Here is a 17477-nt window from a genome sequence, read left to right on the forward strand (position 1 = left end):
CTACTGCATTTGCCTCGTAACAGCGTCATCTCTTCTCCCAGTATACACGCTTTCATCATCCATAGAGGAATAATATTGTAGGGAGATGCCCCTGAACCTTCCTCCGCTGGCAGTTTGTGTGACAGCCACTTTGATCTCAATGTGAGAGGCTGAGGCTCCAGGAAAAATTATCAATGAGATGGGTATCGAGAGAGAGAGAGAGACAGGAAAAGAGAGGAGGTGTGCACTGTGCATGATGCTGTGGTTTGCTGAATGTGTGTTGGGGGTGTGAAAATCCATCCCATCCCATTAGAAAGTGATATTTATTATTTAGACCCTGCGGCTTGGAACAATGAAAATGAAAAAAAAGCGTCACAACATTTAAATAGTTAATATTTTCTAATTACTGCCTTTTAAAGTTATAAACATACAAAATAAGTCACTTTTTGGCAACTTATTTCTCAAATGCCATGTTCCCTGCAGATGCTAACATCTAGCTAGGTGTGTGCAAGGGGGCAGTGCAGGACTTCTTAGAGGAGACAAAAACCTCAAACGGCTCCACGGCCATGAAAGCTACATTTAAGCAAACCCTGTGATGGAGCATTAGCAGTGAACAGCAGCACATTGTCTTTACAATAAGGCAGTGGATTCTGTCGTAGAATAAACAATAACCCAAGCTACTTTTCACTGGCAGATATCAGATTTTCAAATGCCTTTCTCCAGGCTAACAGTGTTTTTTAGGGCTATATGTCCTTACAGAACGGTGGAATGATGGCGCAATTTCATGAAACAGGCGTCTCTGAATAGGCCATTTATACTAATTAATTCACATTTTTGACCATGTATATAATACACTGTTTGTGGTTTCTTTTATGAGGGAGATTTGCACATTATGGAAACTATCTTGTCAGAACTGCATTAAAAGGAACAGAACCAATCAAATGTAACAAGCACAGATACATTTAGGTTTATTTATTTCATCCTTTTAGTTATCCTTGGAAATAATAGAAAATGGATCTCCAGAAAAAGCTGGTAACAGGACCTCAAGTAAGAAATATTTATAAAAAAGTAAACGACCTCCGTAATTAGTGTAGTAGTACGACGAACACTTAAACTATCATACATATATAAAGCCAGGTTAAATCGGTGTCCGATGCAATAGTAGAAACAACTTCAAACAATGATTCTGATTGACCTACATAAGACTCTCATAAAACTAAATAGCCATAGCTGAAACAATAGTGAAAACCATTTTAGAAGAAACCTCTACGAACTCAGTCGGGAAAAAAAACACAAGTGTCACTGTGAAGCACAAAGCAATTATACTGCCTTTTATAAAACCAGGGGAAAAACACTTCTTGGCACATCTGCATATGAAAAATTGCAGTGTAATGAAGACGTATTAGCCCGTAGAAACATTATTGCTGGTGTAGGGAGGGGATCGCTTTTTCACCGGGAGATCAGAGATGGTGCTGTCCTCAGAGCTGCTTTTAGTCCTGATCTCATCTGTTTGGCATGAAGGGGGAGCTGTGGCTCCTCCTGTCTGACCAAGGTTACAGCTCCGGGGTTCACTGTGTGCCTCGCACATTTTCTCACACTTTTTCCGGCTGCGCTGTGCCACATTGATTTAAATGTATCTGTTGAGGGGAAAATAATCAATGCAAATTCCCTGGCAGTGCAGCCAACAAATAAGACATGTCTGATTCATCAAGCGGACATTGCTTTAAAGACCACTCTTTCTCCTTTGTCCCATTTCGCTTTCTCTCTTACTCTCTCTCCCCCTCTCTCTTACTCACCTCTGGGCCACTTCACCCTTTTTTACTCCGTTCACCTTTCTCTGTCTAAAAACTGTAATCTTGAATTAGTGGAAGGATCTTTATGCCTTATACATTTACCTTTTGGAACTACAGCATAGCTATTGAATTAAAGGTATGTACAAATATATTTATCAGACATTTTAAGTAGCTTTTCTTTTGTGTTTTTATTTGCTTCATTTTTATAACACGTAATATGGGTAAAGTAGAAAAAAAAAAGGCAAAGTTCTTCTTCTGATGTAGACCCGTTTTTAATTTGAGATATAATGACGTTCTCCAGAAGATTTTAAATCAATCTCTTTTTTGATTTCACTTTCAGGGAAGTTAATTTGAAACATGCCTCTGGTTCTTAACCACATTACAATGAAAGTAAGTCAACATGTTGAACAGGAAGGAAGTCTCACCTGACACCTAACCTTAACATTTTGTTTTGCTCCAGCCTGAAGTTGGTCAAACGGTCTGGCTCCTAACAAGGGCCGAGTGTAGCCTGTGTATGTAAATTCACTACATGTGTGAGAGAAATAAAGGCAGCGGCTATTTGGAAATTCCTCTGTGATGAAAGGGAAAGAATATCCCCCAAAAAATGATTAATGTGGTGTTCAGGTACACAGAAGATTGAGTGATCCTGTCATCACACCATATGGTACCAATTTATTCCGGCAAGCATAAGGCAAACTCAGTGGAGGAGCTCTCACGACTGTGCCTCCACCACTCCCCAAAAGGGAAGAAAAAACATATATATATATTTTGTATATAGTGAGAACATTAACAGATACCCAGACATATTTTTTAAATTGTTCGGTTAAGTGCTGATTGTTATCTCTGCAGTGTTGTTTTTAATATTGGAGTGTAATTTATTGTTGAGACGCAGGCTTAGCAAAAGGCCATGAGTAATTGCTCTGGACAAAGTGTTTGAATCCATTCCCATTATTATTATTATTGGCATGTTTTCACATTAATTTTCTTTTTTTTGCGTGCGTGGAAATTACATTAGCCACTGTGATTCAGGTTACTACTTTAAATGAGGTGTGTGTAGAGTATGCTCTCAGATGACGTGAGCCTTTTTCCGTTTCCCTGCTCCTCCTCTTTATCAAATATTTGTGAAGCCATTTCAAAAAAAAGGGTGGTGAGGAAAAAACAAATCTGCCTATTTCTATATCCATAAAGTCATTGCTCAAATAGTGACCAGCAGATGCAGAATGGTGGAAACATTTCCAACAATACAGCTTATTATTTTGACAGCAACTCCAGGGGTTTCATTCAGGGAGGTATACCGTCACTTTTCGTAAAATATAGCCAGGTAGGAGACGGAAATGTAGTTTGGATCTAACAGGCCTGTCAAATCAAGCTGAGGGCTGTAATTTGACATGGTTTGTTCATCCTCTAGCACTTAAATAGGGTATTTTCCCAGAAATAGAAATCCTGAAACCTCTGAGTAACTCACTGACCTAAAAGAACCTCCACAAGATATGTATTTAGGTACAGTAATTTGAATTCAGCAATATAGATATTAAGGATGAATTAACTTTGTTGCTAAAGTGTTGCAATTTTATAGATAATCAGAGGGTTTAGCAAAAAAGTATCCATATTAAAGAGAAAGGGAAACTATCCTGTGGATGTGAATACAGCAGAGGGTATGGTATTCTTCACGAGGCAGCCTATGCAGTGCTTGACATTTTGTGACGTTTCTGAGATACAGCTTCTCCGAATCACGTGATATCAATATCTCCTTCTAATGCTGCTCAAACATGACTTTCAAGTCTGTAATATCCTATCTCGAGTCATACGCGGAAATGAGTGTTTTTTGAAAAATGCAGATGGCATTGGCAGGGGGGAAACAGGTTAGGGAGCTGGACTCCTACCACTTTTCTTTTTCTCTACCTTGTTATTTGTCTCCTCACCCCTGCAGGGCATGCTGACAGGAACTGATAAACCTCTTTATGGGCTGTACTGAATTGGCTCCTATTATCCAAGGTGTGGAGCGACTCAATGGTGGAAATAAAAGACTTTATCCACTGCCCATCTGCCCACCCGTCACTCTGCCCAGTTTTCAGGATTCCACGAAGCTATTTCCCATTTGTGCTTGTAATAGTTGTATACAGCAAAGTCTGGGAGAAAAAAATAAAACAGAAATATTCCTGTTTGCCAAACGCCTCATTTGAATACTGGCCCAATAGCCACAGCGTTTGCCATGAAAAATAAATTACAGTCATACAAATATTTTAATATATGGGTGTAACTGCAGTTGTATTATGTGGGGGTGTATTTGGTCGTAACTTTAACATTTAACAGAGAAGAGGGATTTCTTTTTGGAGGAACGGAGCCAAATCTCTAATGTTTGACTTGTAATCAAGGAAGTTAAACCAAGAAAATCTTTGAAAAGTCACTCTTGTGGCTTTTGGCTCTCTAAAAATCTCCCTGTGATTCCACTGGCATCATATCATCGTAGCAGTGTTTGTTTAAAGGATCATGCTGTTGTAGCTCTGTTTTATATTAATGGCGGAGAAGTACTTATTAAAAAGTAGTTTCCCTAGAGTGCTCAAGCAGCAGTCAGATAATAATACATGTTTCTCATTGGCCGAGTGCTACTTACAGTTTTTTACGAAAGTGCGGTAATGCTATAAATCATTAAGGTCTAGTGATGCACGGATTGTACAATTTGGCATTTATATCCATATTTGAAAAAAACAATTTGGCCAACAGCCAACGCTGATACAAATTTAAGCTTTTCTCCAAGGAAAGAAATAATAAAAAAAAAATATGGCACCCAAAGGACTGTTGACGTCCACCTGGATTCATCGTCTTCTTATTTATAGAGAAATGCATTTTCAAGCATTTGGACTACCTATGATGTAAATGCATTATCTCTTTAATTTGCACACGACATCTCTTGGACGTCTGGGATCCCTCCTCTGTTGCTCTCCCCGACGTTTCGTAATGTTTCCCCCTTTATTTGTGGGGTTTCTTTTGGAAGTTTTTCCTTGTCTGATGTGGGGGTCCAAGGACAGGGAGGTCGTATTTCTGTACAAACTGTAAAGTCCACTGAGACAAATGTAAAATCTGTGATATTGGGCTGTATAAATAATCTTTGATTTATTGATTGAAAACTACACTGTTTAATGGCCATTCATTGCATCGTTTGAACGAGCAAAAAAATGATCATTAAAAGCTATAAGACCTTTTTATTATAGTCTTCTTCCAGACGAAAAGTATTTTTATTTATTTATAAATAGCTGCTTTTAAAGCCATTCAAGTCTACTTTACAACGGCCTTTACCTATACTTGCTTCACAATATACTATGAGCATGTCTGCCATGTTGCAGCTCAGTCTATTTCTCTTCTCAGATGAGATGTGAGACGCAGAGCTGAGCAGCCGCTCTGTCGGAGCTGGCGCATGGAGCACATAGTGCCAGAATATAGAGGTGATTGTTGAGTGCCGTTTCAGGGAAAGAAATGTGTGTTTCAAACTGCATGTCACTGATCTTTCTCAGAGATGGTCTTATCCTCCCTCAAGGCCGTAATTTACTTATTATTTTTATTTTTATAAACGCACCATAAATGTGCGTGACGCGCCAGTGCTTCCCCTTACACTTGTATGTCATTCCAGAGGAGTGTACAGCCACCAAATCAGCAGTTTTGGTACCCTTCTGACCACAAATAATGAAAACATAATTTAACTGGCACCAAAATGATGTCAGACAACAGATAAACATAGGCCACTGCCACCTGCCAATCCCACTGTATTTGCCAGTAGGCCGCTGCCAGTCAACAAGGTGGTACTGGTGTTGGGCAGATAAATCACTGTATCACTGGTGAGGTCACAAATGAATGAATTAAACCACTGTTTGTGCTTTTTAAATACATATTTGGTTGTATTTTTCCAGGTTAATTCATAAATACAATAGGGATTCGGTAGTGATTGGTATTCTTTTCCGTACTCAGAATTGAGCCATCAAACATTAAGAGCCCCTTCACATACATAGTGTGACTAATCACGGAAAACAGTAAAAACGAAATCTATTAATTATTAAAATTATTTATATAACTCTGTGTTGCTATGCGGTAACCATGCGCGCATACATTTACTACCTGCCATGATGCTTGGCTAAATTGAAATAAATTCATGATGAAATGAACCCATACATGGTATTATTTTGTTCTATATATTAAATGCAATACTGTACGCACTTTCCGCCAACTGTTTATCTGTCAGTCCCTTCTCTAATTATTAATTGGAAATGTTTTTTCACAACAAATCCTATATCAGCTAGACATATTTATGGGGTGTTTCTGGCTAACGGGGTTGTTGCAAAGTGCTTTACAGGACGCTAAAAACACAAAAGCAAGATACTTGTGGGTGCCACTGCAGGTAGTGCTAGGTATTAACATACATACAGCTCGGATATGGCATTTAAGTCTGAATATCTGATTCTGTTGACTGCATTATATTTATGAAATTGCAAAGATGCGACATGACAGTTGAAGTACACCACATTGAAAACCAATGCAAGCCTTAAGGCTGACACAAGTCTAGCCAGTCTAATGAGTGCTAAGTGCAGGAGAATCCCTCTCTGAGTGATACCTGTCTTCAAATATGCTACTTCGTGATTTGGCGCTAGTTTGATACCCCAGATGTTTACTTTTAAGTTTCATCAGTTCTCTATCACTCTAGAATATATTGAGCAGAACATAATGTGCAACTTTGTGCAACTTAAAATGCAAATAGGTCAATAGTATCCTTGATTTTAGGGCAAGCTGAAAATGGGATACTTCATGGTGACTCAAGGTTGAAGCTTTTCTTAAGTCATGGCATGATTTGTTGTCATTTGTGAAGTAATATTTAGTACTTGAGTCAGATGAACAGATGAACATGGCATTAAATTAAGCTGACTCTCTGTCTATATGCTAAAACATCCCAACATATCCAAAGAAATAAGAGGACATGGCCAAAAGTCACTTTCCAAATGAAACTGGATAGTATGTAAGTCCTTATATTAAAACAAAAAACGCACTTCATATACCACGTAATCATTGAGGGTTAAAACTGGCTAGTTCCTCTTAGGACATGTGTTTGAAGGAACCAAACAGCATCCTGTATTTCACCTCTAAATAACCAAGCTTTAATGAGTTCTTCTGAGATTTAAAAAGGCCTTTTTTTTTGCTGATTTACTTTGAAGGCTCACATTAAATAATTAGCATAAAGGTGACTCTAAAACCCGTCAATGCAGTGTTTTTGGAGAAGAAGCGCTTCCTCTACTCAATATCTTTTATTGTTTTAAATGGTGCTTTGCTAGAGTCCTAGAGGCCTCCTTTCAAAGAACAGTTTACTCATTGAATGTGACTTTCATGAAATGAGAAAACAAATGAATATGCGATGATTGTTCAAGGTGGCTGGAGCCAGTTATGCTCACTTGATATTAGTATCAACCGACTGGTTAAAATAAAGACAGATGACAAAAATAACAAATCCTCAAGAGGAGATGGTCGGCGCTGCGACAGGGAATTACTCCCCAAAGCCAAGTGTGTAATGACTCTGTTTGCATGGTGAATGAACCAAATAGAGCCAAAGATAAATGTCTAGTTTACTGAAGTGCTATCTGTAGCGTTTTGGACTGCTTTAAGCAAGTTATCAAAGCCATCTGTTTGGGCCTACGGGCCTGGGCTGATTAATATAGCCATGGAATGAGAATGTCACTAAGGACCTAAAGTCACAGGAGCCGACTTCAATATTTCTTTAACTAATTGAAGGATTTAAAGCCTCACTCTAACCATTCTGAAGTAAATCCTTTTTTAAGGTTGCCTTAAATATAGAAGAAAGGCATGGCTGCAGGTCAAACTGCCATGCCTCGTTACAGAGCAAGCAAAAAGAAAATAATCAACACATTATAACTGTCAGGTAGGCTGTGGTCGCTAGGGTGGTGTTGACGAGATGTAGGTTGATCTATAAATAGGCAGAAACCAAAGTGATTTGTATAAGAAGAAAATGATTAATACAACTAGTCCAGGACACGATTGCAGCAGCGACTTCTTAAAGTAGAAGTATCTCAGCACAGAATCTAAGGCGTCATGTCAAATTTAAGTTGCAACACAGTTACAGTTATTTAGCAATCAGTGAATCACTACATCAGTTGTGCTGAGCAATATTAAAACCACTTTAATCTTATTAGCATTTAGATGGGCATGTTAAATGGGGTATTGCACAGGACACAATATAAAAGCAACACACAATTCATTGACTCTGTGCTAACCACTCACAAATACATCAATAAAAACACTTCCAGTAGTCCTACACTGCCCATCCTTGCCATTTGAATTATTTCAATTCAATTTAACTGCAGTGTCCCACCCTCTCAAGCACTACAGCAACATTCAAAGTGCTCAGTGACTTTCTATTTTGGACTAATAATCCAGAAAACAGATTTCCCTTTCAGACCAGTAAGCTAAGCGTCATTGATAGTTAAAGGAAGACATTAGCATGAGTCTGTGGTTAATGACATTGTTTAATGGTGTGTTCACTTTGTTAATATGGCTGACAACACAGACACATTATGCTTGTAACTTTGAGTTGTTGTAAGTTCAATATTTAGAGTCACTTTCAAGGATAAATTCACACATTTTCCAATCTTGTTTTGAATGTCTTCTTGCCTAAGGGCTAGTTTACTCTAGGTGTATAGGGAGTAATGGTTGGGTTAAAAATGCTAAATATACAAGGCGAGGGAGAGTTTGTAGCAAATAAAATATCCACTGAGTGATGCAAAGAGATAAATATGTAGGTTAAAAATGGCTTTTTAGAATGATGCACGGCCACTTTCATGGATAACTAAATCATCCAGATTAAAGTTTGACAATTTGACAAATATTTTGTTCCCTAAAGCTGGCCTAATTTATGTCTGGATTGACCTTAATGACATTGACTGGATCTTTATGAAGATTGATGACCCTGGAAATGTACTGTGAATCACATATATGTGAAGTTACTCATGACTTGCATCCTTAGAAAGAGAGATTATAAAGGCAGAAACTCAATAACAAAATGACTGACATTTAACTTGACATTGAAATAGGGATAGCTCCTTTTTAAAACGTAAATGTATTCAACTTAAACCTCACTTTGCTGAAAAATCTATACATATGGATTTCTTTTTTTCTTTATTCATTTCAAATTAAGACTGAACTCTGACCCGAGAAACTCGTTAATGATTTACCAATACATCATCAAACTGCTTTCAAAACCGAATTAGCAGGGTGAGAATAAACCTGAAACATTTAGCCAGATATCTGCTTGCTGTTCTAAATTAGTTACTTTTGAAGAACAGGGCCCTGATTATAGAAGGTTTTAATAAAATGAAATGTACCCCCAAATACTTAAGAAACAGTGTTTTCATGAAATATGGGTGCTATTGTGGAAAGGAAGGCAGTTTCTGTCGGCAAGTTTCAAGTAATCCTATTCATAGAAAACAAACGAGGGTGTTTGTTACTCTAAGCGACCTGTATGACACAGAAATACACATGAAGAGCTCTGATCCTATAGTGAACCTCCAAGATAGCTCGAGTAATTAGTATAATCTCCGTAGGATGCATTCACTCCTCAAAGTTAATTATAACCAATTCCCTCTCCGTGATCCGTAGTGTGCATGGATCAAATGTTCCGACTGCAATAGAAAGATAGAAGCATCTGTCACAAGTTTGCGTCTTCAGGAAGAATAAGCCCTGCTATGTGGTCATCAAGAGCTTGCATCTCTGAGTCTTCCTCTGCTCGGATGGGGATATCATTTTATAGCTCTAGTGTACTTATACATCTCTCATTGTAGGATTTCAGACTTGAATGCGCTCCTTTCTTTAAAATCCTTTTCAGAGCCCTTTTTAAAAAGCATGATGCACTCAACCTTGAGAATGTATCAATAATTCAAACACATCATCCTCTCATGATGTAGCTGTCTGAAATTGGGGGGCTGCATCTGAGGGATAATATTGCAATCTGTCACATCTGACTAGCTGTCACCTGCTGGAGCATGGCTACATCCAGCTAATGAATGCAGAGTCAAAGCCAGCACATTTTCATGATTTGCAGAACAGTAACTGCTGCCCTATGCAGTAAATGCGGCTTTCAGATTCCCCAATATTCACGTAGTAAACAGTGCGAGCCTGCAGTTATGAATGGACGGATTTTGAGTGTAACATTTAGTTTTAAGGATGCACCAAAACTGTTTGGCCCCAATCCCGATCAGAGTCCTAAATGATTGAACCTCTGCCAAAACTGAATCCAATCCACTACTTTTTCCTACATATTGCAGTGCACACTTGGCAAGGCCAACATAAAAATAAGTGAAGCAATTTATTGCTGACTTTATTTAGACATTTAATTAATAAGACACATGTGAGGTCACTGTTAGGCAGCTGAAACCTTGGTTCAGGTGAGGTTTTATTATGAAATAAAAGCAATAAATCTATCCACCATCTTGACCTTTGATACTTTTCACATGCATTATCAAACCACCGACCTCGATATCGTTCTGATAAATATATCAATTACAAGAAGCCCATAGATGGCTTTTCAGTACATACAGCTTTTTATTCTGTACTCTGGTTTCACACGTCTTGGTACTCAAAATGTCTTTGTTAAAAATGCACATGTCATTTAGGCCCGTTCTGTGATCTGTAGCACAGTGAAGCCTGCAGTAACTTAAGTGAAACACTTGAGTAAGCTCTTGAATTTTTTATTGTGTATGACGCAAGACTTTGGAGCTGTTCTGTATCTATAAAAGGCTATCAATGAATTTCATTACACAGTATATCTACTATATTAAACGGTTCACCAATTGAACGGTGAGGTCTGAAACTCCTTTATCTGTTGTCCTTTTCACTGATGAGATAGCAATGGATTTGACTTGACTCTTCAAATTAGACTCATTCATCATTATGGTTAAAAATTATAATTTTGGCTGCCCTCCCAGTAACTTCTGGTACAAGATAACCAAACATGGATAATGAGTAGATATGAGCAATCATTACCCACGGTTAATCATGGTAAAAGTTTGTCTTGTTCATTGTCGTTTCCAGTGTCAGCACACTTGTGAGACTGAAGACGAATATTCCACTGATGTAATGTAATCAGAGATGCCGATCTCTCAGAGATGCCGATCTCTGAGAAGTTTTAGCTCAATTAGTCCTCGTGAACACTCGAGGCGGAGTGCCGTGCTAATTTTATCCTCAACCCAGCACCTGCAGTGCAGTCTCACAAACTTTGTAATAAGAAAACCTTTATGGGTCATATCTTGGCACAGGTAATTCAAGAGAAATAAAATATGAGGAACATATTGTCAATATCTAAGGAAAATTCCTGAAAACTGGAACATCCACAGCAAAATAAACACATTAAGCAGATTAAATCAAACAAACAATCAATGTGGCATGCAGTACAGAACAAAGCCATGCTCATTTCTGTCTATTTGATAATCTTGTTTAATCTCCTTTCAACAAACAATCCTGAAAATGAACAGTCACGGAGAGATAATACCGTTAAAGTTTCCGAGGGAACGTGCTCTGCCTCCCCCCGGGCTGGAAGGTATTTGGATGGTCGAGTGAAAAATTGCCCTGAATTCTGACCAATGAATCGTTTTACACTTGCTTTAATGCATTTCATAAATAATCTGCCTGAGAAGTTAATTAGTGCAGGTGTTTACACACATTTCTGCCATCAGGGTGCACAGTAGGATCACAGTTGGGTGAGTGAGTTTTAGGTTATTAAATTAGGCCCAAGGTAACAGGAAGAAGGATGAGCCACAGTTGGGCAGGTATGAGCAACAAGATGCTTTCCTATTCATCATCCAAACTAAAAATTCATATTCAGGGTATGATGCTAGGTTCATGTTATCTCCCATTTGAGGAACACATTTATGTTTGCATAATCAGGCCTGTATGCAAAAGGAATAATCTCCCTGGGATTTTTGTTTCAAAGACAAAAGAGTTCGACCTATAAACGTAAAAACTAAGCTACTTAACTTCACAGGGTCAAACAGTAAAGTTAATTAAAATTATTTTTATCTATATTGCCTTAAACAATATGGAAAGCATATGGAAATAAGAAATCATTTCAGATAGTTTCTATTAAAACTTTCTTTTTTTAGCACGTTAGCCATGTAGAAGCTAATGACGATGTTTATTTACAGTATTTGTTTATGGTGGCTGACCACGGCTACAACGGCACAAAGTATTTCCATTCTAAGAGACTTGCTGCAACTTCAGAAATGCTGCCAGTTCAAAGACATACTGAAATAATGTGCTGCAAAAAGCCATCACACAAAACAGAAAGAATGCAAAGTCTTTACACTGTGACTAAAATGGCGATCAATTTAATCGAGCAGTTAAACTTAAATGTTTATTTGAATTTGAATGTGCTATTTCTGTAAATTGTACAAATCAATATCAAGCTTGGACACAAAAGATCAATGAATAGGCTTATTATTTCTTGCATTTGCATTTGTTCGTCCTTTGTGTGTTCTGAAAAAATAAAGGGGGCCTCATTTTTGTGTTTGCAGCTTTTTTATGCTGTATTTTTTTTCACCTGCTTCAGCATGTTTTTTCAGTTTCAGCGGGTGTCTGTCTGATTGTTTCAGATTCCCACATGTTTTTGACTGCATTATTCCTGAAGCTGCAGCAAGTTTCCCCTAATAGAAATGATTCAGGACATTCCTAGCAAATGCCTCTGGGTTTCATGGCCCTATTGGTGTCCACAATGATTGCTTTCCCATTGAGTGTTGCATCGTGTCTCTGTCCTTCCAAACAGCAGAGAGTCCGTACAATGTCTCTATTAGTTTCTCCTTTTTAATAGCAACCCATTTAGTATGCCATAAAGTGTGATGGCGGAAGTCTTAATCTGCAGTAATTATAAAAAGCAGAAAAAACACAATGGACTTCAGTTAGCGGATATTAATCAGGAACAAAAAAAAGTTGTTTTGCAAGTTTAACACACATTGGTACAGCTGGTGCTAATGGGCTAAAAAGTTGGGGCTAATTAAACATAATTAAGCGTGTGTGTGTGTGTGTTGCTGAAACTATAGTCTATTACCTGCTGATATTACGAACCTCTTCAGGAACACTACGTAATTTCAGATCGATCCCAGTGACGGCAGGGTGTTTGGAGTCCTGGCAGTAACAGCTGATTTTATTAGCACCTTTTGTGAAAGACAACACACTGCACTGAGTTGTTATTGGCCGCCACTTCACACTCTCTAACTTCTGTCCAGTGAAGGAGATACATTATAAAACTGGTGTCCATAATTAGTTTTATTAATAAGATACGTCCATCTGTAGGGCACATTTACTGTGGTTGGAGAGGCTGTCTGCATGCTGCCAAACATAAATATACTTTAGCTTGTCAGGTAGCTCTAGTTGACGGTGCCATTAAGTCTTTTTTAACATACGCAGAATGTGCTGGATGAGATCTGTTTCACACCATGCCTCTATTTTCATAAATTAAAATGAAACACAGCAGCAATGGCTTTCAGACTTTACGCACTGACACATCTTAAAAAGTTCTGTTTTGGCTGATTCAAATGCATGTCATAGGCAGGCTTTGAGAAAACATGCCACAACAAGTATACCATCTTTTATGTAAGGTAAACGTCAGTCAACACCACCAAAGGAGAAGGTGACAATATGTTTCCCCTTATAATAATTTAGTCCATGTTTGCTTGTATATCAGTTGTGAAAGTTATGCAAAAGTTGATTTGTAAGTTCCAATAAACAGTTGCTATATTAATTACATGGTAAGAAGTAGAGACCTGTACTGATTTGGTCAAAAGGGTAGTTAGAAACTTGCCAGGTAATTGTGTGCTGGAGGAGGTTGTCACTGTTATCAAAAAGGTGCATTCTTCGGTAAATACATTGTTGGCTCGTACATTTGCATCATGTCTCTATCTGTTTTAATTCCAACACTGTCATCTGGAAATTACGTTTATGTACAACTAAATTGAAACAGCAAATTTGATCTGAAGAAGGTGAGTGCTGGCTCGATACATTGTCTAGCCCCATATTGAGGGGGTCTTGTAGATTAACATAAACTGATGGCAAATGTTGATACTGAACATACAATTACATTTAACCAAAGACTCTTTCCAACACTTTGTACACAATAGGAAAGAACTAAAGAGGAAGGGTCTACAGTCACACAGTGATATATCAACAATGAACTCAGTATCCTAATAATAAAATCAAATTTGAGAGGTGTCACTCGAAGCAATCATACTTGATAACTCAGAGGTTCTGTATTGGTAATTAATAAAGTGTACCATGGAGAAAAAAACTGCCAAATCAAGTGGTGACTTGCATGATAGCTTTCTACTAACTACATAATACTTGAGGTGTCTAAGTTGTAATACTTACAACCATTAAGTTTGTATTTCTGAATTCACATTAACATGTTTTTTTTTTAAGCTTTTATGTTTGCTAAAATTATATTTAGCTTTTAAGGCAATTTTCAGCCAGAAACACCACCTTTGGCTAACCTCCCCCAAAGGGTTTTAGTAGTCTTAACCTTGCCACACTCCAGATTTAAAGGAGGCAGGTATGCAGAGCTAATAAGTTCCACATTGTGCTTGTGCTTTGGCCAGTTTTCCATTTTCTCTCCACCTAGTACAATGGTATGGTGAGTTATAAACGTTGATATATGGGTTAATCGCAGACCGCTAAAGTATTTCCCAGATTTAACTGTTTCTGGCATCTGGGAGAGTTTGCAGGGAAGGCACAGCTGGCTGATTTATTGAAGATCTGCTATACTCAATGGATTTAAAATGCTACCAAACTCCCAAAATATAATAGTAGGGGCACTTAAACTTAGTTATATTTGCAGAAGCCTATATTTTCTTTATGTATTCAGTAAATTGTATGAAGTTGAGCAGTATAGTTTTCAGTTTAGCTGTGCAGAATTTATGTGTGATGGTGGTGTGTGTTTGTGTGTGAATGCAGATGTGGAGTCTGAAGGTTCAGTATTTATGTGATGGTCAGAGCATTCTGGCATCACATTTAGTTGATGGCCCACAGTAAGATGCTTTTTTCTTTTTTGGGGATTTCATATTATTTCTTTCAACTTGATGGCACGCAGTGGGGAGCGCAGGGTACAGGCACTAAAAATGATAATTTTGCTCTATACTTTTATTTTCCAATCACCACAGTATGTAATTATGTTGCAAACATCTTAACGTGTACTGTGAGGCTGTTAAGAGACTTAACTGCTCTTTTATAAAGCCGTTTTGATGGCCCTGCCCTGAAGCTGTGGATGATGGGCTTGAGTGTGTAAACACTTTACAAAGAAGAAGTTACCATTGTGTTTGGAGATAGTGAGTGCCGAAGCAGTACAGATAACTGTAATGAGTTTTAAGCAGCACTACCTTGCTTATAGTCAAGCTGAGGGTTAAGTCTTGGATGACACTTGGAAGTCTAACAACTTGGAAAACACTCTTTCCTGCGTTACTTAAACAAACAATTTAGAACGCACCTGGCGCAGATCTCTCAAAATACTCTTTTTTTGAGACAACAAAAATGAGTTGTGCCACATTTCAAAGAACTCACACAGTTAAACGCTGGGTTTGACCATTTTTGGCAGTTTATGGGGTTTTGAAAGCACGCTATTGGCCATATACCGATTTGATTGTGTAATTAAAAGCAAACATGTTTAAAAAAAAACGTAATTAATGGCTACATTGGAGGTGTTTTTACGATCCAAATCCTCACCAAAGACTAATCATTAATTGGCTTATTTGAGCTATGGCTAACAACAAACTTGTCATTTAAAAATACTAAATATTCTTATAACCTTATAGCTGACAAAGTGGAATCAAAACTAACCTCTTTAGGTGAATAAAGGCAAATTGGCTTTTCATTTTTACATATAGTGGAATGTATCGAGTCTTTTTTCTATGCGATAAACTCAACTGAATTTCAAAAGTCATCCCCTTCCCACTCAGTGAACAATCATCAGTTTTTCTTTAACGTGTAGGTAAGGTTAACACCAGATGACATGTTTATGAACTATTTATAAAACCACACTGCTCAAAGTATATGAAACAAGTACTTGTTGAGAAATATTTAATTTGAAAGTCCTTATCCAAAAACCTTTAGTAACTCAAAAATGATTCAATGCTTTGTTGTATTTTCCCAAAGGACAGGCATTAATATTAAAGCCAACTCATATTATCCACGATTTTGATGTTTAAAAATTCTCCACAGTAATGTGTGCTGCTAATTGATTCCGTGAAATATCAAATATCAAATCTGCGCCCCTGGACTGACGCAGGTATGCTGAATGATTGACGTGCGATGAATAGCTCGGTAATCAAAGTGTGCTGTAATGCTGCTTTTTTCATGTGAGTCCGTCCACTCCATCAGATTGCTGCCGGTGGAATGTGGCTCTGCTTTGGACCTGGACTTTAATTAGGAATGACTGTTTTGAAGTCAGACTGGTCATTATCTGGCCAACAGAATGAGGACATTTTTCAGAGGGCATACAAAGACTCTGCTTTCAAAGCTTAAGTAGATATGTATCAAATAGTCACACATATAGATGAATGTGATTCCATGCCTCGCATGACATTGTCGTTAAGCCTTTCTCCCAACTTGTCATGCTACTGTGAAATTACTCGATTAACAGCTGCTTCAAGCGCAGCCTCACGGACAAGTAAGGGGAATGTGTTTGCAGAGGCTAAAATATGTGTAACAACACCAGCAACGGTTCCAGTAGTTCAAATGTATCAGACTAATAAATAACTGACTAATGTGTTCCCTAAAATAAGTGAAACGCAATTGAAAATTAGCACTCATGATTGTACAGTTCTGAGTTGTTAGTTTCATCAAAATGATAAAAGCTGAGAAATGTTTGAACTTGAGAAAGATAAAGAAAGAAAGATAGAGAAGAATGTGTGCTTTAAATTTTAAATGTTTGATAAAAGCAATCATTAACGCAAACCAGCTATCAAAAAAGATCATCTCGTCAGCCCATATGAAGTTTGGCATTTAAAACGAAGTCTTAAGGGTTTCCAGTGGCAATATTAAACAGTTATTTGAAAAAACAAAAACATATCAATGTATGTTTTTGGAAACAATGAACAAATGCTTAAGCTCGAAACAAATTCATAAATGAATCATTCGGAAGACCAGTGAGTAAATAGGAAGGCAAATAAAGAAATAAAATAAATTCAGATAAGATAAGCCTTTCCAGCTAACTGTTTATAGCTGTTTGTGTACAGTGTGCTGGATGAGTGAGGAAAGCCCCCTCTAGTCATGTGGCCCGGTGTCTTCAGCTGTGGTCTCTTTAATTACGACAGGAACAATGGGTCAGTTGTCTGAAAACAGTTCTGAGGGTAACATCTTTACAACATGGAGAAAGCAGCTGTCAGCGAGGATTTCTCTCTCTGCCGCCCTTTCTCCGTCATTCCTTTTTTTTTTTATCTGCTCCGCTTCCATGTTGCTAAGCACCAGGGCAAGCAGCCATGTTGGAGAGTATACTTTGAGTGTGGAAAAAAACCATCCTCATATTTATTCCTTTCCTCCCTGCTGGATGAAACCAGCATTTAGAATATGGAATGGGTTTCATGTGTGCAGGTGTGCCGCAGTGGTCAATCACCAAACCCCCGGGATGGTTCTGTGCAATAGTAGACCTCTCTGATCAGATTGTGTTTACCAGAGGCA

Source organism: Eleginops maclovinus, chromosome 9 (assembly GCF_036324505.1).
Source record: "Eleginops maclovinus isolate JMC-PN-2008 ecotype Puerto Natales chromosome 9, JC_Emac_rtc_rv5, whole genome shotgun sequence".
Lineage (NCBI taxonomy): Eukaryota > Metazoa > Chordata > Actinopteri > Perciformes > Eleginopidae > Eleginops > Eleginops maclovinus.